Source organism: Strigops habroptila, chromosome 8 (genome assembly GCF_004027225.2).
Source record: "Strigops habroptila isolate Jane chromosome 8, bStrHab1.2.pri, whole genome shotgun sequence".
Lineage (NCBI taxonomy): Eukaryota > Metazoa > Chordata > Aves > Psittaciformes > Psittacidae > Strigops > Strigops habroptila.
The window spans coordinates 36,486,555-36,508,677 of NC_044284.2; the positions used below are offsets into that span (position 1 = coordinate 36,486,555).

At 47.6% G+C, this 22,123-nt stretch overlaps 1 long non-coding RNA gene across 1 annotated transcript; it reads left to right on the plus strand.

Moving 5' to 3' along the window:
• Positions 1 to 12,283: 12,283 nt before the first annotated feature.
• On the plus strand, positions 12,284 to 15,279 carry LOC115612144. Its single transcript, XR_003992895.1, has 2 exons — positions 12,284 to 12,534; positions 12,612 to 15,279. It is a non-coding gene; the product is annotated as an uncharacterized LOC115612144 (long non-coding RNA).
• The last annotated feature ends 6,844 nt before the right edge of the window (positions 15,280 to 22,123 follow it).

Here is a 22,123-nt window from a genome sequence, read left to right on the forward strand (position 1 = left end):
CCGGTTAATGCCTCACTCCTCATCATCACCAAATGCAACTAATAAAGGAGTAAAGGTTATTTGGCAGTTTAATGCAGCAGCTAATTTTGTGCCTGCTGCCCTGCCAGAAAGTATTTTCACTTTTGGGTGATGCCAGAATAGCAGAGCTGATTAATTAGCCTTCTCTTGAGCAGGAAGAGCTCAGCTAAGATGCTTGCAGCCCCCAGACATCCCAGGCATTGGCCAACCTTGTTAGTAGCTGGCATTCCCAGTATCTCAAGGGTTCATCAGTCTGTCTGTCTGGGAAAAACAGAGCTTTACCTCGGGAGGGAGCAGGTCTATTATACAGCTCAGGTCTAGCTCTGTCATTGAGAGAACTGGCTAGAGAAAGCTCCCAGTACATAGGTACTGGCCAGATACCACCGATGTGGTGGCTCACAGTGGGTCGCTACGCTCTGTGTTTGAGGGAGGCAGTGCAAAAACTTTTAAAAGTCCCTCTGTGACTCTGCAGATTTGGCTTTGGAATGGTCAGCAAGATAGCTGTCACATGCAGGCATGGGGGTCTGTGGAAGACGGCTCTCAGGAATAGTAAATGTGTTTGTGCAATGAGCAGAAATGCAAAACAAGGAAACCCCAGCCTTGATGGGAAAGTCTGTCAGCAGAGACATTCAAACTCATTCACTGACTGCAGTCAAATACACAGGAGACACTAGCCACACATGAAGGCAGCCCCCCAGAGCAACATGTACCCACAGGACCACGATAAGCAGAGCCCCTGTGCCAGCTCAGCAGTGCTCTCTGTGGGTCATTAACTTCTCTGGAGCTCTCCCTACCTTGCCTTTGTCTTCCACAAGGTGTTTCAGAACATCTTAAGCCTGTGGACAGATCAATTAAACTCAGGGACAAGAACAGACAGTTTCCGTAGGGCCTGGTCATCTTCCTTTCCATGTAATTTCTCTGAGGTTTTATGGTAATGCCTGTAAGACTTTGCAAGACCAAGAACTTAGGGAGTATATTCATAGGCAGAGAAACTCCCTCCAAGCATGCGATGTGTAGCATCCAGCAAAACAAGTCCTTTGGTCTTAGTTGAGTCCCTCTAGATGCTGTGACAGTCATAAAAATACCGACAATTTCAGTCTGGAGATTTAAACAACTTGTACTGAGAGCTGGTGAGGAGATGAGTGGCTGTGAAGAGGGGAGCAGGCAGATGGTATGGTGTGCTTCTCCTCTAGACCTGCTTCTGGGCTGCAGCGTGAGCCTAGGCAGGTACCCCAGCATGAGCATCTGCAGTAGGGCTGGCTAGCTGTGCTGCTTTTGTAATGGGTGCAGAAAACCAGATGCCCCAAAGAGGCCCTTCATCTCACTTTGAAGGAGCATCTCATGGTAGGCTGGCTGTGTCTTACAAGTACCTCTATGGGTCACGCAGATGGCTACCTCAGAGAACTTGCTGCTCAAACACAACCCCCATTTGGGGTTCTCTGGGCCTGCTGGGCTGATGCTGAGCAGGTCAGAGCACTGGCTGTGCCTGGCTCAGAGCCAGGCTGTGCCCTTGCTGCTCCTGTATGGCCAGGGTTAAAACAAAGGACAGAAAGTCAGGGCAGGCTTTGGGAAATATGGGTGTCCACCTCTTCTCTTTGCTGACCCTATAGCAGGAGGTAGATATCTGGTTTTTTACGATCTAGGAAGGACAGAAGGGTTAACTAATGTCACAGAGCCCTCCAGATGTGCACAGTGCTGCTATTATAGTAAATGTTGCTTTACTATCCTTACACAGTGTCATTACTCTAATAGAGATGTTGCTGTGCGGAACAGTGTACTGTTCCATCCAGCAGCTGAGGGGAAGACTCCTTTGATCCACTTGCCCAAATCAGCTTTCCTGGGAGCTGCAACTGGGCACAGCTGTGCTTTGCTGGGCTCACTGGGACAGACCTGATTTTCAGTTTGCTGTTGATTGCAGCACACCCCGCTCACCCAGAGCAGGGTTCCAGGGCTTGCTGTCCATCCTTCTCTGCCTTAGCCTCTCAGGTGCCCCTGTGTCATTCAGGATGGGGATCCAACCTTGCTTCTGTGCCCCTTCGGCTCTGAAGTGGAGTGATTTCTGCCCCAACAAATGGAAATCACCCCCATCCTGAAGGTAGCATGGCAGTCCTGGCTATTACTGCCTCCTTTCTGAGCACCACTTCTGCCAGCCCCATGTGTCAAGCCGAATATCCCCACTTGGGCACTTTTTCAGGGGCACACAGACTTAACTCCATCCTTACCCATCAGGGACCTTGAAGACATCCTTAGCTGAAAGCAAAGGGCTTATGCTCCGTTGCAGGTAGGTGAGGTTTAAGCCAATCTGTAAAACTATCATGTCAGAGGGAAATGTGGTGTCCTTTGCAGAGACTCAGAACAGTTGGCGATAGCTGAAACTTGCCATTTCAACATGCCAGGCTGCTAAACTGCAACACAGAGAGGGAAGACCTTGATCCAGCAAAGGAGATAAGATGTTTCAACTGGTACAAAGTAGCTAGTACAATACTGGACTAAATAGAAGGTTGCATCTATGAGGTGGTGCAGCCTGGTGATGAGGCGAGATCCTTCAGGCACAGTGTGCGGTGATGTAGCGCAGAGATAAGTGACAACAAACATGCAGCCAGAAAATGGAAGTAGGATCAGTTTTGCATTTTCTGGAGCAAAATACTTTTCTAAATAAAACATACTGTGCAGGCGTTTCCATTGCACAGTATCCAACTTCACAATGAGGGGAAAGAAGTTGCTTTTCTTCCACAATCCAGCTTTGATATGGCTACTCCAGTTAGTACAAGATGCTCGGGGTCACTTAATGGATGTTATGGCAAAGCAGTTAAGAAGGGTGGCTTTGGCTTTTCCCAGGCGCAATGGCGTCTGTGCGTGATGAGAGCTAGATGAGGCTACAGCATGCCCCTGACCTTGCAGAGCAGCCCCTTGTTCCCAGAATGTGGCATGCCTGGGTCTGGCTGTACACGTCAGACATGTGGTGGGATGCTCAGTGTGCTGCGAAGGTGCTGTTAGCACACGGTGCAGCCGGAGAAACACACTGGCTGTGTGCTTTACAGCGTGTGGTAGAGTCTGACAAATCGACTCACCTTGATTTATCTTGCTCTCCCAGATGATATCTTGAAATGTCTCAATCCCACTGCTCCAGCCCAACGCGCCAGATAAGAGACAGCTTGTGCATCGCTGGGACAGGGTTCAGACAGCAAGTGAGTCCAGCTGGCAGGAAGCATGTTGCCTGGCTGCAAGGGGACAGATCTTTCTGCTGTGGCAGTCACGAGATCAAGAAATGCTTTTTCTTCAGTAGAATTTGTTGATTTTGAAAATAAAGCAGCCACGGCCTATGCTCCCAGGAATGTCTGGTATCAGGAAAATGGAAAGACATTTTTCCATTCGTAGTGTAATTTAATTTGCACTGTAAAACCTAAACAGTGCTTGTCCTTCTGGACCCCCCCAGCTCCGCACTTCTGTGGCATTTATCAACACAGTGTTTTGGTGAGTGACCTTCTTCTAGATCACTAACATGGCTGAAGTGACACAGTGATAGTGCTAAATTCCTGGTGTCTGACAGCTTCCCCCTTCCTACCTGCAGCCAAGTGGATCCAGGGAGTGCTCTGCTCATGGAGCAAACAGCCGGATCTGAAGGTATCTTTGGATCACACCAAGGCCCAAACCTGTAAAAACTTGTGCACCTGCTCAGCTCTGAGAGCATGAGTAATCACAAAGACTGAACATATTATTTCTGTCATTTATTCATACATACTCTTTCTATGGCTCTCTTCCCCTATTGTCTCGTGTCTTGTAAACATTAATGAATGGTTCTCAGCTCCCAGCACATTGCTTCATTGTTTGGGTTGCAGGTCAGAGGGAATGATTAAAATGATGGAAAAAAATTGGGGGTTGGATTTAAAAATGTCTGGTTTTATTAAAGCTTCTTTGTCTAGCTTCTGGAGCATAGGAAATTCAGGATACCTTAATGGTGTTTTTTTGAGCCATTTCAGAAAATAGGAACCATTTCCCAAGCTGTTCTCTTTCAACATGTTCTGAAAGATTCATGAAAGCTGTTAGGGGAGTCTCCAAACCTTGCTGCCACTGAAGAGTTAATAGACACTGCTATAAAACAGACTTTGAGGTCATTTCAGATGAGAAAACATTTCCTCTCACTTACCTCTGAGAAAAATGTTGCTCCTAACCTTGGCTGCCTAATTGTATTAACCACTGTCATTTTCACTGGGACCTCAGAAAGACAGGGCTGGCCAAGGTCCACCCAGGCTGGACGGTGTGACTGCCTGCTCTTGTGCCCTGGGAGGGTGCTCATCCCCTCCAGCCCCGGGTGCTGAGGGAGGGAAGCAGTTGCCATGTCCCTCATCAGGAGATGGATTTTATCAGGCAGCAAAGCCCAGAAGGATGGGGTGGTTTTTTTGGCAGCCATGCAGTCAAGGCAGGGACCTCATGTTGGGTTCTTGGGAGTGATAGTTTGTCTCTGGACGCATGACCTGGTTGGGACAGGCTGTTTCAATGTGGGATCAAGACTTGGGGTGGGTTCCCTGGCCTTCAGAGTGGGGATTTGCCTCATTTCCTTTGCCATTGTGGGAAGGAGAGTGGCCCACATAAACTCGGCTAGGAGTTTGTGTGGGTCACTCTCTGTGATCACTCTCTGTGTGACACCACGTCGTGGGGACACCTTGCCAAAATGTTATAAAGGACAGAGCTGCCCAGATACAATATGCAAAGCCTGGTCTGGAGATGTATCCTCAGCAGTGAGATGTTGCATGCATACGTCCAGTTGAGTTAACTCACACAGTGGCTGGGAGATACTCTCAATTCCCAGGCTCAGAGCTGGGGGTGGGTGAAATTCTTTCCCCTGAAACTTCCTCTGTGTGAAAAATGCAAATTTGGTGACAAATAGTTTTGAACATTAGTGCTGGTTTTACTAAATTGTTTGTCCTGAGAAAAAAATTCCAAGAAAGTACATTTGCAATGTTTATTTCAGTTTGAAATTCCCCTCCATTTTACTTGTAAATTGCTCCAAATCAAAGTGCAGCATTTTCTCCTCACCTTTCACATTTGCTGTAATTTAAATAAATAGTCTTAGTTGCATTCTGAACTAATTCTCTCCTTCCTGACTTTTCAGAACTATTCATGAAACAAAACAACTCCAAATTCATTTTTTCAGACAGCTCTCCTTAGAACCATTAGACGCATTAACATCCACCACATAAATGAAACCACAGGCTATCAATGTTTTGAGACAGCTGTATTTCCCACCAGAAATTTGCATAGCATCACCTTTGTAGCACTCTGAATTACTCTACCAATATTTTTTTGGGGGAAAATGCAAGTTACTGGTACCAGATCTAGAATTAGGAGACTAAAAGTCCCCAAGCAAAACCCCAGCCATGCTCTTTCTTATCCACCGGTCAGCCCCAGCTCAGTCCTCCTGCCTATGTGCTAACACCATGCAACCTTCATTCCTTATCCCATCTCTCCTCACTGTGTTTCTCCCTATGAATGTGGTGTTACCCTGTTTCCCTAACCATTTCTTTCTTCTCTGGCAAAGCTATCCTGCTGAAAGATCTGGTCCAAAGAAAGGTTAAAAAAAGCCTTTTCAACAACAAAGCATGAGCTTTCTGAGGGTTCCAGCAGCTATCTCTGCAAAATTTCCATTTTTGCCACCACTTAAGGTTTTCATCAAACTCCCATCTAACAAAGTGTACTTCTCAGCAGCTGTAAGCAGAAGCAATTCAGCCCTCTGGGCAGTGATATTTGTCTGCATCAAGACAATTCTCCTGATTAGACAGAAAATGGATATTTTTTCCCCTGTAATATATACTTCTAGTGGAATCCCCCAGCTCAATTCCTCTTGACCCTCCGAAAAATAATAAGAGCAGAAAGAGAAAATAATGAAACAAAAAAATGCTTTTCCTGCAGAAAGCACCATTTCCTGGTGAGCTCTGCCACCAGCATGTTCCCACTCTGTCTCTTGCAAGGTGTGAGCTGAGGAGGTGCAGGAAGGCAGAAGTTTGCCCTAGTAGTTGCATGCGGCTCCAGCACACTCTCTGCCTCCCTTACCACCAGATGACCAGCCCCGTGGAAATGTAAGGTTTTGCTTTCCCCACAGTGAGAAAATGAAACTTATTGGAAGGGATTGGTTTTGCACAGTTAAGTGGAGATGAGGACCACGGTGGGGCTGATGTTTCTCTCTGCTCTCCAGCAGAGCTCACTGCTCTCCAGTGAGCCATGTTGTCTCATCAGGGATGCTGATGGAAGTGGCCCAGCTCCCTCCACCCAATGTCATGCTGGGATGTGCAACTGAGGATTGTGTCCTGGGTGGAGGGGCTTGGAGTGGATCCTGCAGGCACTGTGCCTCCAGTGGGATAGAGGGGGTTGGCTCTGCATGGCCCAGGGGCTGGCATGCAGCACTCAGCACACACTGCTACCTGCATCTGTGTGGAAGGTAGGCAATATTTAAGGAAAAAATATGGGGGCGGGAAAAGGGAAACAAGAAAGAAAAAGAAACATGAAGGTGGTGATGATCAAATGTTTGCCCTGCCTGGAAAACTGCCTTAGCAGGGTAGGGGCAATGCAGACAGCACTGACAAACCACGCTGACACTGTCCCAGAAATAGCCTGTGGAAAGATGTGGGTCAGTTAAGATGGGTGTACTCAGGAGGCCCATGCCCAGAGATGCCAGCTAGTAGGAGCCCTGCTAGGTGAATGGCAGGGCGCTGTCGTTACGTGGCCATTGCAGAGAGGTGCTGCCAGGGCTGGAGAGGAGGCAGAGGAAGAGGGAAGGAAGGCTGGGAGAGTTTCTCTCACGTCAATGCTATGGGTTCTGGAAGCCCAGTTCAACTCCCCTTGCCCTGTGAAGTTTGAGTCTTGTCTTGCCAGGTTGTGCTGGAGCAACTTGACTGAGTGAGGAAGGTCCTGAGTAAGATTGCCCAGGCTGGACATCCTGCCCTGTTCCATCCCTTCCTCTTGCCTGTGAGTTTGGGGGCTACAGCTGCTCAGCAGTTCAACAGTCAACCTCTGACCTGTCTCCCTGGGCTTCCCTGAAGGGAATTTGGGCCTTTTTCAGCCCATACACTCTGAAGTGTTGCCCAGGAGAGCTTGGTCCTTGCAGAGCTCATTTACAAACCCTCATGACAGGTTACTTTGCAGATTAATCCTCTGTAGTGCTCTTTCTTCTGGGAACAAAACTCTTCCTGAGGACAGGTCTCCTGAGAGGGCCCTTGAGCTGGTACTGGCTTGCCATACTCAAGCAGGGACAATATTTTGCATGGAAAAACTTCCTCTAAGAGGATTCAGACTTCGTCTGTGTCTGGAAGCATCTTCCAAAGCTGTGCAGGCTTTGGTTTACCACATCTCCTGTGTCAGATGTTTACGGAGTAGAAGCCTCAATCCAGTCCCATGTGCAACACCATAGCAAATCCAGCAGAAATAGCTAGAGAGGGTGTTGGGAAATGTGTCTGTCTCTCTTACAGCAGAAGAGCAGGGAGCTGGAGATGGTTTGGCTGGCCCTGCCAGGCATTACTTGCTCCCTCCACAGCTGGCAAGTGGTTTGGCACCTGTAGCTGCTCCCCAAGAGACGCCCAGGAATGAAGGAGCTATTGCAAAGCCTGGCATGGCAGATTTGTGAAACAAATCAGGATGAAAGTGCTGCATATGAGTAACTAGGGGTTAGAGATGTCTACCCACCATTGGGTACTAGCTGTTATTGCTTTCCCCAGGCCATTTGTTTGGCCTTCACAGAGATGTGCTGGATACGTAGAAACTCTCAAGTTTGGAAACTTTGCACTCATGAAAACCCAGCTCTAGTCATCAGGTTCTCAAATTTAATCACTCTAAAACATGTCAGCTTTAATCCCAGCCCCCATGAATACTTTATGATATCAACTATGTGTTGACAGTCTGAAGTCAGATATTTTTTAAGGGATCGTTCAGATCTTTTATAATTAAAAGGATTTAAAAATATAGAAATGCATTATTTTTTTTTCCCTCTGGTTTTCAAGATAGAACAAGCCAATGAAGTCATAAAAAGCAGGTGTAATGGAAAACAAAAGCAGAAATCTCCCTGCTGAGAAGTGTTGTCTAGCAATGGATTCTTTTTTTATTTCAGCGGGAGGAAATGGTGACATCAAAATGATATTGTAACATAGTTGGCACTAAACAAGTATAAAGTGCCCTAGATGACAGCCCATCATCTCACTTGCCTTCTATGCTCTAGGTGTTGAAAATAAACCACTTGTCACATAGACCATAAGTGTATATCAGAGACTGAGTGAGATCCAGGAACATCAGATATTGCAGCTATCCTGGATGACTGGTTACACCAAACTTCCCGCTCAGTATGAGGCATTTCAGAAGCATCCTGGTGGCCCCAGTGGTCAAGAACCACATCCCAGTCATGCATAGTGCACAGCCCACGATGGGGCACCAAGCTTGGGTACAGAATGTTCTTGGCCTTGTGCTGTCATCTAACCAGAGTTTTGCCTTGGCAATCATACTGGAGCTAGTCCCGTGGCCATCTTCACCGGGAGGCAAAGGATGAGCCTGTGGGCTTGGTGGACAACTGTCTCACTTGTTTGACATCCAGAAGTGTCCCACTCATTGCTCAGGGCATCTCCACCTGCCTTTCAGCTACAGCCATGTGCTAGGGTCCCACTCCCAAGCTGTATCTTAAGTTCTGTCCCTTGTTTTCCAGAGCCAGACCCTTGGAAGGGGCAGTTATTGTCCTTCGCTTTCATAGCCCATGGCCTTGGAAGAGATTTTGTGAGGCTGTACCATCCCCATGGGACATGGGTAACAAGAGGGAAAAGAGAAGCGAGACTTGGACTCTCCCTTGGAAAAGTTTTGGCCAAACGTCTCTGCACTTCCCAGAACTTCCAGGTGGTACCAGCAGCCTGGTTCCCAGGGTACAAAACAGCTGCCTCTGACCACTGCCCTGTGCCAGCAGCTCACAGTGGCCACACCAACATCAACAGCAGCATCGCACCACTCAGGTGTTGTATTTTGCTCTACCATGTGCACTTTACCCAGCCATTCTCTGAGCCTTGCTGTAGGTATAAACTCTCCCTGCCAGAAAGTCAGGCCAGCATGGCCAAATGTTTGTCTGGCTCCTGCAGGGCTTCCAGTAAGACTAGCAAAAGCCATTTCAGCCAGAGGTAGGCATACAGAGATGACAGCAGCATGGGGAGAAGATTCAGTAGTAGGGGAGGCCGGCTGAGGAATTCACCTTGCATCATGACTGGAACCTGCTTGAAATACCCAGGTCATTTGAGGTTACATCTCTGCATTCATCCAACTGTGACCCTCACCTCATTCCTCCCCACGTCAGAGTTACGTTCATCTTTTCAGCACTTGGCCCCTGCTCCCGCTTGCTGTTCTGCAGGTCTTCCTTGCTGGGTCACCACTTGATTCCTCTGCTTTGCATGGCAAGGACATGGGCTAACCATACTTTCCTCTCCTCCTTCACTCTTGCCCTTAGCAGGTTGGAGGGAACCAGCTGAGAAGGAACCGGGTGACTCCTTCAGCTTAGCAGAGCTAGCTGACCTCCTGCAATGTCCCTCTTTTAAGAAGGGATAGAGGAATCACCTTGCTATGTTTTGCCAGTTCCTAGGACAACATACAGTGTGACAAAGATGAAAGAACCCCAATGACTTATTTGAAGACTCCAGGACCTTCAGGGCTGACTCAATTTGGTCTTCATGTTCAAGTGGGGAATGATTGAGCAAGAATTTGATTTTATCAGAAGGAGGTTGTCCATTCTCTATTCCAGCAGGGATTTCTTTGGTTATTATCTATTCATGCATTTAATTTCTTTAGAAACAGCATCTGCCCAAAAGCTCTGGGCAGTTTGCCATTCCTCTGGTGTACAAAGTGTACTTGTTATTGAACCTGGGAATGCATTAGCTACTGATAAGGCCTTGGTCTTGCAAAGCCTTTTCCATATGCTTAATGCTATACGTATAGGAGATGATATACAAAGGAACAAAGCTAAGTTTGCCATTTCTCTTTGTGTTGCTGGAGTTATAGTGAGTCACATTCTGACCACTTTTAGATGCTGTGTCATTTTTCCCCTTCCCTGAAAGACACAAGATCCCATCCCACTTGGACACATGAAATGCACTGATCCTTTCCTACTTGTGAAATTATCTCAAGTAGCTGGTGTTTTCAGCAGATGTTATTTGTTATTTCATTCTCGAGAAAGATCTCAAGTTGAGCAGTTTTTAGTTGTAGTCATATGGTCTTCTTGTTGCTCTCAGGATGACTGGATGAGTCCACCAAGTGTCCCAGGCTTGCATCTGGGAACTGATTTCAAACCAGCACCTGCCTCTGACTGTCCACAGACTGCAGGTCAGGAGAGGAACTCAAGTACTTTAGGCAGCTCCAGTGAAGTGACATACAACCTCCTCCTACCATTTCCCACACAAAAGCAAACATTCCCCTTCGCACAAGGATTTCTGACAGCAAACATATCTAGAGGAAAGATGAAACCAGAATACCCCAAACCTAGAAAAGGACAAGTTCCTTAGAAAATATGCACAAATGCCTCTGGAAAAATTGCCAGTTGCAGTAACTACCAATGAAGCCTATTTTATATCTTTGTGACCAACTGAACTTATGCAATCACTCTGTTTCTTACATAATGCTGGCAACATGCCACCCCCTCCCTGTTCTGGAAGAACCAAACTGACGTGTTAGAAGAACATGATTGGAAAGGCTGGCCTGGGCCATTACTTTGCTGGAGCACTTTAGGACATGTGGAATATACTCAAGATGCCATGAAATAATAGCCCATGTCAAACAAGTTCTAGGTCTCCTAATGTGCCTTGATCTGGCCACTGAACACACCTGTTCCCAAACTGGGGTGACATGTTGCTCCTTCCTTGGGAGCGCATGGGTGGACCCAGACGTGGCCTCTTCTGCCCCACCCAGCTCAAGGGGGTGGGAGAATCCAAGAAGCCACCATGGCAGGAATTAACCAGGTGGGGAAAGCTGCGCTGTTCCCGTCCTCCACCGCCCTCTCCAGTAGCTCGTTTGCAATCAGTCCCTGCTGAGTAGGTAAGCGCAGGCCAGTTCCCTGGGTAGCGCCCATTTCCCCTCCTAAGTAGAAAGGAGCTTCCCACTCCTAGCTAGTGATGGGCCAGATTTGTCTGCTTAATCCCACTGCTGCAAGGACCCTGCTCAAAGTCACTGTTGCTGAGGATGTTCTTGCTCAGCCCATGTGGTTGAACGGAAATCTGGTGGGAAGGGATAGCAGAACTTCTGGTAAAGCTTGGGTTTGACAGGTGAGGGGACTTGCTTTCCTGTGAGTAATGTTCCTTCTAGCCCTGTTGTGGAAGCATAAAGCAATAGTGGAAGTTGATAAGTAAACAAGAAAGTACAAATGCTGCTAAGCACCTTTAATGCATTTTGTGGACATTAAAAAAACCCCACCAACCCTAAACCAGCTTCTTTGGGCCCCAGAAGCAAAGAGGAGGCAGGAGGACATGCAACTGAAGACCTCCATCCTCTCCATCTGCACTGCAGCTCTTTGCCTCATGATCACTTGGGTCCGGTGCTGGAGCGGGAAGACAGCGCAAGGTCCAGGGAGGGGTGGGCAGGACTGAGGGGTGCCAGGCCCTGCCACTGCCCACACCACCAAGGAGCAGAGCTTGCCAGGGCCCCACTTGGTGCAGGAGCCAGGGGCACAGGTTCAGCCTGCACGGGAGCGAGAGCTTCAGCGTAAACACCAGGGTGGGGAAGGCGTCTGGGCCGGGACAGGCTCAGACCTGCGCGGCGCTGGCAGCCTGGCTCTCTCCGTGGGGTTTTTGATTTCAGGAGCAAAGGCATTCCGAGAAAGCTCCTGCACTGGGCACACCAAGACATCACCAGACACTGCTCAAACTGTGGTTGTCTTCAGCCCCTTCCTTTGCCTCTCTGCAGCAGCTCTTCTCTTGTACAGATGGAGTTATGGGCATGGGCTTTTAATAGAATAAATAGTTTGTGTAAAAAAAAAATAAATTATTGTGTGGTTATTGCCCTCTTAAATCTGCTCATAAAAGGACTACAACAGGCGAGGGAGGAAATTACTGCCGACCTACAGCTGGTCAGCTTCTGTGAGGGCTCCATCCAAGCTTAAAGCGTTTCACACTTAGCTTTTCAAGATGTCATCTCATGAAAGTTTACAAGCTTAGTGGGAGCAGGTCAGTGCCTTAATGGGAGAGGAGTGAGGTGATGCTGGGAGCACGTGCACTGGTTCAGCAGGCAGTGCTCTTGCCCGTGCCCTCCATGCCGTGCTGTGCCGTGCTGTGCCGGGGAAGCCACACTCTGGAGCAGGGCTCTGATCAGTTCAGTAGCTGCAGATCTTGTGGCATTGGTTTTCAGGAGCACTCAGGTGACAGTCCCAGCGGCCAGGCCAAACTACTAGTGGGTTGGAGACAGAAGGCCACCAAACAGGTTTGAAGGGATGAGGAAACATTTAGGTCATTTTTATCCAGAGCTCGTCTGCTATCTCTAGATCTTGCCAAGTGGGCACGATACCAGGAACAGGAGGTAAAGTGCAAGAAAAAACAATGCCAGGCTTTTTTTTTTTTTTTTTCCTTTTTCGCCTCCTTCTCCTCTCCCATCAGTTTCAGTGAGATTACACCAAATGCAACACATCTGAATGTACATGGCACGATGGAGATGCAGGCAGTTTTAAGGGAAGGGAGCCAAACTGGTGACCCAGCTAGTCTGGTGGAAACTAAACTCACTGTTTGGAGATCAGCTTGTCTGCATGGAGCAAGTGGGTCGTCTCCAATAGCCACCCATGTGGGGTCTGCCCAAGCTGCACTAACGGGGAAGACTACAGGGATGCTGGAAAGGTCTGAACTGGTCTTCACAGGGTAGATCAAGGGCTGCACACAGGTTTTGAAGTGAAAGAGATCCAATTAAACTCCTAGATTCTCTAGAACACTGTGTTTTCGAGGGCAAAGTGGGGATATTTATTTTTACTCCTTTTCCTTTCTTCTTCTGGCTGTGGAGCAATGTGGGCTGTACACAGTGTAGGATGTGAGCACATACTGTACATCTGAGGTGAGATGAAACACAAATATGCCTTTTCATAATAACATTTACACCTGGAAGAGAAGACCGGTTTATTACCTTGGTAAACAAAAGTTAGAATTCAAGCAAAGTACAAACTTTGCCCCAGGCGATTCTGACAGCGCACCTTGTGTTTGTGAAGTGAACTCGGCTGCTAATGTGCAGCATGAAGCAACGGGCCCATTTTCAACCCTCCCCCATCCCATCATCTATGGCCTAAAGTTTAAAAGTTAATGTTTTTTTCTTAGAGGGGATGCTTTGAGGTGCTGAGATGCACCCGGCCACACCAGCCAAGGGGGCCTCTGTTGGTGGGGAGGGCTGTGTGTGGCATATCTCTGCTGTGCATCAGTTTTCTCCCTTCGCAGAGAGGGTGAGGATTACAAGATGTGTAGATTTAGCAATATGTGCTGTGCCAAACTGAGACTTGTGCTGCAGGCATACGCTAATGGGGAAGAAATACCTAGAGTGCTTCCCTGCACATGGTAGCAAGGCTGTGTTCCAGCCTAGTACCCAGGAGGACCATGGACCTGGCTACACACCCCATAGGGTGACATAGCAGTGACTCTCAGACCTCTAACACTCCAGTGATACAAGACCTGAACAAGGCTCTGGACCACTTGGAAACTGTCTTCTTATGTGGAGGACACATGACGCTAAGTCCAAAAGGCTCCTGGGAACCAAATTGCACTCTGCAGCAATGTGATTAGCTCCCATATTGCACAAATGAGCAAGCTCTGCCCAGAGCAGAGCAAGCTTCCCAGCTTGCTTTGTTGCAGTCCACACAATCTGCCAGCTGGGCAGGGAGGAGGGGAATCCAGATAGATCCGAGAGGAGCGGGAGCAGCAGGATGTGTCTGGCACCATGCTTCTAACCCATCAATCCTCAGCCATTTTTCTCCATGCCAGAAGATGGTTCCTGGGCCAGGCATAAGGCTGGCTCTGGGCTGGCCTGCTCTGTATCCTCATTAGGCAGCACCATGTGCTAAGAGCAGAAAACTGCCAGCTTTGCCTGAATAAAAGGATGAACTTGTTGGGGTAAAATTTACAACTGTCTCTAAACTTCTAGCTCAAATATTTGACTGAGCAAAATCCCCAACATTTTTTTGCAAGTTTGAGGAGTCCATGTAATTTCATTCTGTTTTCACTGATGCCTTTATTTAATTCTCGTAACAAAAGGGTAAACAATTGGAGCCAATCAGTATCAGAAAGGCTTTCAGCTTCAGGATCTGCAGCTCACAGGGAAGACTGGATTTCTGGTGAGTGTTCTCTTGAAAAGTTTCTGAAGAATCCCCACTCCTGTGGGGTGTTATTTCCACAAATTTAAATCACCCTCTCTCGATATCCAAGGAGCTGGTGTGCCCAGGGTTGTAGTGAGGATGGAGGCACGCCAAGACAGCGGAGCTCTGCCTGCTGCCTGGCAGATGATGGTGTCCCCCTGCAGTGGCATCTGCTGACCCAGCTCTGGAGGTCATTAGAAAGATGCTGCGTTTCTCACCAGGCCATGCATTTTACTGCAGGCCACTGCCTGCCTTTTCTGGACTTAAACGCTTTCATCACTCTGTATGGGAGCCGTACTGCCAAGGGGAGCTGAGCCTTTGAAAAATCTTGCCCTTTCCTAGACCGCAGTGTTTTTGCTGTTTGTTTTATTTAGCTCTGTTGACCCCAGAAACCTCCAGGGTTACTTTAAGGAAACAAAACATGTCTGTTGGCTAGATGCAACCAAGCTATGAAACACGACGGGTATTTATTCTCAGAGCCCCATGTCTCCGGCAGTACGAACTTACTTCTTGTACCTTATTCGAGCCCAGCTACTAGAGCATGGCATGCACATTGCAACTTATCTGTGCTGCAATCTCTTTGGGCTACTCAGTGGGGACCTTCTTGCATTATGCTTTCAAGGGAAGAAACCAGGACCCTGGATGGTGAAAAAATGACTTCTGCAACCACATTTTTTCTGAGTCATTGACTGCTCTCTGTTTGCATGAGGTGGAACATCACCCTCCTAAAAGCAGTCACTGCCACAAAGGGAAAGACCCATAAGCAGACCTTAGAAAATAATATTGAATTCATTTGACATATTAAACCCAGCAGAGACTCGCAGCAAAGCATCTGCAGGGATATGTTAGCAAATGCCCTCTGCCTAGGTGAGGGGTTCCTGGATGAAGTGCCTTAAATCAAGGAAGTGGTGGAGGAGATGACAGAGAAGAAATGCTCACCCAGGTCTCTGATCATAACTTCTGTTGACCTGCTCACTTTGCTGGATTCCAAGATAAAGTTACGAAGGTTAAATTTAATCTGAATATAGGAACCCCATTAATACAAGTGTGATTTCAATTTGTTGAATGATAGCTTTGGCTATGTTTATTGCAAGGTCTTAAAAATTCTTGGAAGATGAGTACTTACAGAAATTAAATGCATTTCTGCATAGGATTTGTTTAACCACATCAAACATGCTTAAGTGTACATTGTACAACTGTGGGACTCATTTCCGATCAGAGATACAATATTCCCCAGTGCTGCTTCTGCAGCAGTATGACATAACTTTGCCTGGCTGTTCTAGTCCCTTTGCTTGAGTGATAAAAAACAAGACAAGGCAAAGCAATATAGCCCAGGGAAAAATTCTGCCTGGTCATGGGAGATTGCAAGTGGACCTAATAGATCACTTCTATCTTTAACTTCTTTACATTCTGTCATGATCCTCTCAGGCATTTTGCAAAACGTGCGTGACTGAACACATGGATTTGCAATGGGTCTAGAGATAAATAGAGCTGTATCTAAACCTGTTTGAGAATGGCTGTGTGAACGGTGTGATCTGGTCAGTGTTATATGGGGAGGGCTTGCTATGTCTCCAATTTACACGTCTTTAAGCAAGACCAGAACAAGTCTTGTCAGCTATGAAAGTCTGCTCCATCTCTTTGCATGCGACACCCACCATGGCCATGCACTTTACAACTGTTTCCCAGGGGTCTGGGTCTGTTCTGGAAAAGTGCACATTTTCTCAGTGCTTGCGTTTGACCTAAAGTTTGTTCCTACAGTGTCCCTCCAGGAAATCTCCATCTGGAGACAGCACAGTGGTTGGAAGGCAACCTTGTCTTTATGCACTGTGAGATATCACTGAATGGTGCAGCTACACCTAGGCTCCAGGCAAGATGGGGCATATTCTGCTGGTTGTATTGGCCTTTGCAGCACTTGCACCAGCACTTTGCTTCGGCTCCAGCTACCTGCATGTGGCAATGAGAGCAGCTCCATTCACTTGAATAAACACACCACACCTGTGCAACACTACTAACAGCTGCCTTGTGCATGGCAGGAGTGTGACATAGATTATGGTGCAAAGCAGCTTTGTCCAGTGTTCCCTGTGATGGATCTCTTCTGGCATTGCTCCTCCCTGATACCGATCAAAAAAGAAAAGCTATCCAGGCAGCTTGGAGATTGAATAGTGAGCTCCATGGGGGATGTGTCCATGTTATGAGCAAAGTCTGGGAACTGCTATTTGTGCACCAGGCTTCCTCTACATGGAGCTGGCACAAACTTAACTCTAGCAGCCCATAACTGCAGCTTAGCCACGTGAGAGGCATCCTCTGCTTAGGAAAGGCTGGTTATGGGTTGCCCACCTGTGGATGGAGCTGTAACATGCTCCACTATGCCTGTCCCTCCATGAACAAGAGCTTGGCTAACCTTATAAACCCGAATAGGTTCAAGCTGTTAAAGAAATACAGAGACCTCCCAGACTCGAGTGGAGCCAGTGTCCTGCTTGGGTGCAAGGATTTAAGATGTGAACCATCCAGGGAGCAGAGTCTGAGATTGTGTAATGGACAAGGCATACACATCTGGAGAGGCCGTCTGGGGCAGCACTCAATAAGGGACAGGAGTCTTGGGTTTGCACCTGCAATTGTACCTGAGAACCCTCAGACACAGAGGTGTGAGCTTGTAGAGCTGAACTATGGACATGGACTGAAATGGGGTTTATTTCCCTGTACGTGGATGTCACTTTCAGGTGTGTCTGCTGTTGTGTGCTCCTGCAAGTGACTGAGACTCAATGGGCAATCCCATGTGTGCACATCCCCTCTGTGCACTGGAGGAGAACGGGACAGCTCTCAGCACTGGGAGGTGAAAGACCTCAATTCAAAGGCTTGAAATGCTCAGTAACATTTCATAGTTACTTTCTCTATGCTGCACTGTCTGTCCCTTAGCTTTAACACAGTTGTCTCACTACATCCACAGTAAACCTATTGTGTAGAATATAGTTTTCTATTTGTTACTTACTAAATGTATCAATAATCAGCTTTATCCTAAAGCGTAAGACATTCCCAGCAAATGCTTGCCTGCCTAAGCTAATACAAAATGTTAACTGTTCAGTTTGCAATTCACTAAGCATTCCCTAAATACTGATGCAACAATAATAATAAACTTTGTGCTTTCATTTCTTCTCTTATTGAGATCTCAAAGTGTGTTACAGAAGGTAATCAATAAGGTTTCACAGCAAGAGGGCATTGGTTTGATAAAAAACAGTATTTGTCTGGAAAAAATTGGAAAACGGATTTGGAAAAGCTTTGAGAACTTCCTTACAGTTCTTTGCAGGATATGCTTCCTTACAGAGGTTGTCTCTCCCTGAAATATTACTGTCCCCTTCCCACAAAGCCCCATGAGGGTTCTGAGGGATGTCCAGGGTCCCAGCCGCCGCAGTGCTGACCCAGCAGGCCTGGCTATGACCATTCCTGTGAGACACAGATGAGCTCTGTCCCACTCCACCCTGAGGTTTTGTTGGGCTTATCAGACCCTCAGAATGCCTCCCTTTGCTTGCATTCAGCATTGGGGTCCATACCAGGAGCAAGAGCAGGTAGTCTTCAGACAGACAGAAGGATGCTGCAAGGGAAAATGGGGGAGACCTGTTCTCCACATTTACTAAGACTCAGCTCCAAGCTATGAGCTTTTGCTCTAGCAGGGCAGGAGCTAATTCAGAGACAAAGAAGCAGCCAGGTGAGCGGTGTCCTGCAAGTCATTGCCTGGGAGCAGTAACAAATCTGTGTCAGGAGGTATCTAAGGAAAAGTTAGACAGCACCTTCTCCAATGGGCTCAGGTAAGGTCTTTCTCAAGCTGGCCATGGGATGCTCTGATTTGGCAACCGAGGCCGCTTGCTGCCCAGCTTTGCATGCAGGAGCACTGCTCATCCCGCATTATTTATGGTGAATGGCTGAGGGCCCAGCCATCTGGAGTACAGCCCCAATAATCATGTCCTCTGCCAAAATAAATTGAACCTAATTGGTTGGAAAAGGAGGAGGGGGAGAAGCAACAACAGCAGAATCAACAACAACAACAACAACAAATACCCAACTCACCCCAACCCAATATTGAAAACAAATCATTAAGTATCATTCAAAGTCAAAGTGTACTGACTGTCTGGCTGAGGCTTGTCCAAGTTTGGCCTTATCAGCATTCAGCTCTACTGCCCCAGGATGGACGAGGAAACACAAAACACCACTAAATGGTAAGCCAGAGGGAGAGCACATGTTCCTGTTAACTCCAAGGCCCTTTATGGTCTTCTGGAGGATAGAAAAATATATATCTAACTGAGAAACAGGTCTGTTGATTATCCTTGCTTATCTGGCTAGAATTTGTCTCCCTCTTATTTCTGCTTTTCACAGGCAGTGCAGGGGTTCACACCTCCTGGCACTGGGATGGGCATAGGTGCAGGTTGGCTCTGGTGTTTGCTGCAGCTCTCTGCAAAAAAGCCACCCTGCAGCTCTTCTTCTGGCTCACCCATGGAGGAACTCAGGGCCACCCCTTAGAGTCCACCTTGGTACCAGGACATTCACAGGCACTTCCCCACCTTGGGGTGATGCCAAGGGAGGTGTGCCTGCACTTTGGAGACCTCTCTGCCTCAGTGGTCTTCTTCTGCAACAGGGGCCTCCTGCTGCCTCTTGCTCTGGTGGGTTCTCACAGAACCTCATCACCATGGGATCTGATCTTCCTCCAGCATTAGGTGTGGTGACATGATTCACATCTGCTGCTTGTTTTTCCTCACAACCTTTCCCCAGGGGAGGACGGTGTGCAATGCACTGTTCTGTTTTGTTTTCTCTGTGTATGTATGCATATTTTTATATATGCATACGTGGAAACACAGATATACTTAGAGGCATGGATCTCCTGGCTTTTGCCTTCCCTCCCACTCATAGATTAATACCTCTAGGCAAGCTGCTCTCTCCCCAGAATTAAGAGGGAGGCTGTTTGGCTGCATAAGCTCCCATCCCCAGTGTATCCTGGTCCATTTTTTGAAGAATGCAAGCATGGAAAAGTACATCAATGTGTCTTACACCTATGAGGTGGGGGACTTTGTGTGGGATAGCACACTGGAGCTCTTTGCCTTCCTAGACAGATTGTGGTTTCCAAAATGCTATGGTTTACCCTAGAAAATCTTTCCACCAGAGGACCTTCTCTTAGCCATAAAGGAGATGGTACCATTAGGCCAAAGATGATGTGTTGCCACCTAGGACCCCTCTCCTGTATGTGGTGTGTTTCCTGAAACAGAAGTTTTTATTTCCCATTTCTGAGCTATGGCTCAGTTGTGATATTAAGGTTGGGTACGGAGGGGTGTGTCTGTCACCCACTGAAAGTCTCCCTGCTCCCACACGCACAAGGCTCTCCCTGATCCATGGGCTTATTCTCTGCAGAGGTTTTTATGCTTGTAACTAGATGGGTACAGAGAGGAAAGTCCCAGCTGAAAGCCGTCAGAAATTATTTTGCCCTAATCTTCCAGCAGTATTTCAGAAGTGTTAGAAATCCTCTGGACTCATCTAGGAGGAATATCTCTTGGGATCTATCTAGATGTTTCAAACAGCATAATGGGAAAACAGAAATATTTTGGCTGCTGTGATTTTTATTTTTTTTCTGCCTACAAGCCAGCACTGCCTTCCTGGCAGGTGGTGCATGGATAAAGACAGGCCACCTAACCAGAGAAACAATTCCCCAGACATGGTTGACAAGGTGAGATTTCATGTTCATGCATGTTCATGCATGTTCAACAATTCATGCATGCTTCCAAATGCTTTTGGCCAGTTTTTCCCCTTTTCACTGGAGCTTATCCATTTCCCACCTGGAAATGCTTTCTCCTCTGCTCTCTATGAGCCTCCTCCACAAAGCTCAGTTCCAGTTTTGCTTGTCTATTTTCTCTGCCATTTCCTTTGTCCTTATTCGAGCTATAAAGGACTTCCCAGTCCCCTGCTCATCCAACATTTTATAATACCTCCCAAGCTTCATCCTCAAACTGGTGCTGTGCCTTAGAGCCCTAGCTCCTTGCAGGCAGCTGTTGCCATACTCCATGCCGGTTATCAGCCTCCTCCTAATTTTTATCCCTAACATTTTCATACACCAGCTGATCCCATACTTGTTCTCATACCAACAGGATCTTTTAACTTGGATAGCTCTTCTCCCACCCCAATGTTCATGCCTCTGGTGTATTTACAGACAACAAAGCTATGCCCTCTCCTCCTTAGTTTTGCTAGACTAAACAAACCAAACTCTCTTGAATGTGGGTGAGAAATACATTCCAGAGACCTGCTGAACCTGGGACACTGATGGGAACGGCTCCTGGGGGGTCTGTTGAGGCCCGGCAATGCTTTTACTTTAAGTTCCTGGGAGCAGGGTACCTGTTTGACTGCCAGAACAGTTTAAATTCCTCCATGCCCATCCCCGGATGATTTCTCTGCTGTCTCCTGCTGGACAGTTCCCCCACTCCTGCCATGCTCGTCCTCCTCCAGCCCCAGGCTCGCTCTCAGACCTCCGACCGCCGAGAATGCTGCATCTGCTTACCATCCTGCACTGGATTTTTGGATGGCAAAGCTGTTCATGGGCATAGAAGCTGCATTTCTGTCTAGTTCAGTATCGCATGGGCAGGCAGGCTGCAGAGCTGCCTCTCCCTCCCTCCCTCCCTCCCTCCCTTCCTTCCTTCCTTCCTTCCTTCCTTCCTTCCTTCCTTCCTTCCTTCCTTCCTTCCTTCCTTCCTTCCTTCCTTCCTTCCTTCCTTCCTTCCTTCCTTCCTTCCTTCCTTCCTTCCTTCCTTCCTTCCTTCCTTCCTTCCTTCCTTCCTTCCTTCCTTCCTTCCTTCCTTCCTTCCTTCCTTCCTTCCTTCCCTCTTCCCTCCTTCCAGTTGCTGTGGCCATGGTAAAGCCTGGCGCAGCCCGTGTTTCACCCTTTCTGCTTTCTGAAGGAAAAGAGCTCTGTCATCAGTGGTGCTGGCCATTCCCTTGCACTTAGGAATGTATTCAACCAGCACACAGCAAATGCCTGTTTTCTGGGGGGTGGTTGTGCTGTTCTCATATTTGATAAGGGCATATTGAACTGTGCCTAAGTTTATCTCTATGCAATACCTTCCAGACCGAAGGAGTTTTTATTTAAACATTTTGAAAAGATAAAGTCAAGGGACAGGGAAGAAAACAGATGTACACTATAGGTGTCTTTCCCTGGGCTCAGAATAGCAGTGCAGATGAAAGGTCTAATTTTCCTTTTGCTCAGCCTGGTCAAGTCACTTGCCTAGCGGGTTTTGCTTTGCAAAAGGCACGTTCCAGCTCTCACAAAGGAGCGCGGATCTGGCCGTCTGGGTTTGCAGCAGGGCAGGCGTGTGGTGGAGAGTGTTTCAGTGCATTGGGGTTTTTAACCAGTGAAAGGATTGCCATCAGATCTTTAGCTGAAATACACCTCACTTGGGGGACCACTGGGCTCTGTGTAAAGACGAGGTTCCGGTCAGCTGCAGCTGCAGTGCTGTGGGCTCGGGTGCAGAGACCTGCCCAGCCGATGGCTGTCAGGAGCACAGAGGAGCAGCTGTGGTCAGCTTTCTCTTTTTGTGATTTCCCCTTTCTCATTATGACTTCTTGGTCAGGCTGCATCCCAGACCTGCAAGGCTCCTGTAGCAGCCTGCGGGCAGCAGCACACAGAGCAACACATTCATATCATGAAACCATATGGAGTGCTGCAATGTAACAGCCTTCCTGAGGGCTCCGAGTGTGTGTGTGTGTGTCTCTGTGCATATACATATGCCAGTGTTTCAAAAGTGCTTTAAGAGC